The following is a 3,068-nucleotide window of genomic DNA, read 5'->3' as shown; positions in this document are numbered from 1 at the left end:
CACTCATTCTAAGATATTAAGGACATTTCCTAGATAATTTCTTCAAATATGTTGTCTAGGCTCTTTCATTGATCATGACTTTCAGGTAGTCCAATAATTTGTAAATTATCTCTCCTCAATACATTTTCCATATCAGTTGTTTTTCTGATGAGATATTTTGCATTTTCATATATTTTTTCAAACTTTTGACTTTGTTTTATTGTTTCTTTATATCTCTTGAAGTCATTGACTTCTATGCGCTCAATTCTGATTCTTAAGAAATTATTTTCTTTGATTTTGTACCTTTTTTCCCTTTAAGGAATTTTGATTTTGAAGAAGTTATTTTCCTCAGTGAATTTTGTGGCCATTTTCCCATTTTCCCAGTTCTGTTGCTTAAGGCATTGTTTTCTTCAATATCTGTGTGCCTTTTATTAAGCTCTTTATTGTCTTTTCAGAATTTTCTTCTTTTTCTTTCATTTCTTTACCTAATTTTCCTCCAGCACTTTGATTTTTAAGACCATTGTATAGTTCTTCAAGCAGTTCTTGAGCTTTTGTCAAATTCTCATTTGTCTTTGAAACTTTGTTTGTAGCTTTTGGTGTAACTGGTGGTTCAGTGGATAGAGCACTGGACCTGGAGCTAGGAAGACTCAAGTTCAAACTAGCCTACTGTTTGTGTATTTATAACTGTATTTCAACATAATTGTTTTCTTTATAATCCAATGAGTTTTATTTCATACATTAAAAACTGTAATTCTGAAAAAAGACTCCAGGGGGCAAAGCCAAGATGGTGGAGTAGAAGCAGGGACTACTTGAGCTCTCTCCTAAAACCCTCAAAAGATTCCTATAAAATGACTCAAAACAAATTCTGGAGCAGCATAAGGCACAAAATAACAGACTCAAGCAAATTTCCAGTTAAAGACAAACTGAAAGGTTAACAGGAAGTGTCTATTGCCTCAGGCTGGGAGTAGAGCACAGTCCCACATGGGCTATGTTCACAGATGGAGATGGATCAGGCCTTCAGAGGAGTGAATCACTGTCAGCTGTGCTGGTTTCCAAACTTCTTAACCCATAAAGGCCAAAGACAGTTTCAAAGGTTAGTGGGAAAGGCGTCTCATTTGAGTAAGACAGCAGTAGCTGCTTCTGGAGCCCTCCATTTAACAAAGAGCTCAAAAGGCAAGTAATTGGTTGGGCAAATAAAGAAATGGGGAAAAATCGGACTATAGAATCTTACTTTTTCCCTAAAAAAAGATATTTTCTTACATGCTTGGTGACAACCAGAAGAAGACAGTAAAGTCAAAGCTCCTGCATCCAAAGCCTCCAAGAAAAATTTGAATTGGTCTCAGGCCACAGAAGAGTTCAAAAAAGATTTTGAAAATCAAGTAAGAGAAGTAGAGGAAAAAATGGGAAGAGCAATGAGAGTGATGCAAGAAAATCATGAAAAATGAGTCAATAGCTTGCTAAAAGAGACTCCCCAAAAAATGCTGAAGAAGATAACACCTTTGAAAGTAAACTAACCCAAAGGGCAAAAGAGGTCTAAAAAGGTAATGAGGAGAAGAATTATGTGGAAGTGGATGTTGAAAACACAAAATAAATAAATTTAATTTTTAAAAAAAGACTTCAGAGAATTCAATAAACTGATCTCCCCATATAAATCAGCAATGATATTCATCACTCAGTTCTAACATTTTGTTTGTGCCTTTCTAATATACTTATCATGCATCATTTTTGCATTTGTTTGTGTCATATTCCCTTATGAAACTGTAAGTTACTTGAGGGTATGGACCATGAATTGCATAACTTTCTTTTTCTCTCCAACACCTTTACACAAATTGCAAGGCAGAACTATGAGAAAAGTGCCAGAAATTAAGTTGAGGACCTGGGTCTTGATATCAAATTCTTCTACTTATTGCCTATAAGAGCTGAGACAAAAGATTTAATCTTTTGGGGTCTCAGTTCCTTCATCTGTAAAATGAGGAGAGTGAAGTAGGTGACCTCTAAGATCCATTTCAGCTTTAAATATATAATGCTGTTAATTTGTTGAGTCAAACTTCCAAATGCATTATGATTGTACTTATACTGCATTTCCAATCTTCATGAGGTTTTATTTGAGGAGCACTAATGAACATTCCAATCTCTGATGGAGTCCACTATATCATTGTGAATCAACATGCCTTGATAGACTTTGTACCCCTGAGGTATAATGTAAATGGTAAAGATAAGGAATTTCATTTTGTCACATTCTCCTCAAATATCAAGTTGTATTAAAGAAAGCATTTTTTTTCTGTCAAACAGAGGTACAAATAGGAAAAATGAGTGACATCTTGATGTCTTTCTTTGATAAGTCTCCCTTGGCAGTTTTCAATGTACTTTCAAAAATGACCTTTAAGTTTTCTTATACCAAATGATTCTGTGACTGGAGAATGATAGAGTCTTGCTGAAAAATACATTTCCTGCTCAAGTTTCACAAAAATCTATCAAAAGCAAAGAAATCCTTCTCATCGCCATTTGGAGAATGCTGACATACACAGGGTAGATGTATTGGTAGGCAAAGCTGATGAGAAAGCTCTTGGGACATGTGTACTGCTGAGTTACAAGTAGGATTGATGTATTTGGATTTTACTTTGATACCTCAAGAGAAAGAGGCAACATGGCATAGCAAATAAAGAACTCTCCTCAAAACCCAGAAGATCTGGTTTCAAGTTCTAGTTCTGACACATGTTGCCTATTTAATCCTGTGCAAGTTATTTCACCTCTTTATACTACTCAAACACTATGAGCTGTAGAGACTATTTCAATTTGAATTAACTGAAGTATCCTTACTCAGATCTTCTTTGTACCAATGAAATCACAGATTCATTTTCTTTTCCTATCCTTATGACCAACCCTACTTTTGTGGGATTCTTAATTAGATCAGGATGAATCCTCTTCCAGTGACACAGTATACAAGTCATGGAAATGATTTGTCATCCATAGATTTCTGCTTCTGACAATTCTGTAAATTCTCTATACAGAATCAACCCATTTTCTGAAGTGAGTCTCCACCACAAGGAACTCACAATCATTTGAGATACTGACCAGATTCAATATAT

Source organism: Notamacropus eugenii, chromosome 1 (genome assembly GCF_028372415.1).
Source record: "Notamacropus eugenii isolate mMacEug1 chromosome 1, mMacEug1.pri_v2, whole genome shotgun sequence".
Lineage (NCBI taxonomy): Eukaryota > Metazoa > Chordata > Mammalia > Diprotodontia > Macropodidae > Notamacropus > Notamacropus eugenii.
This window is presented reverse-complemented; position numbering follows the sequence as displayed.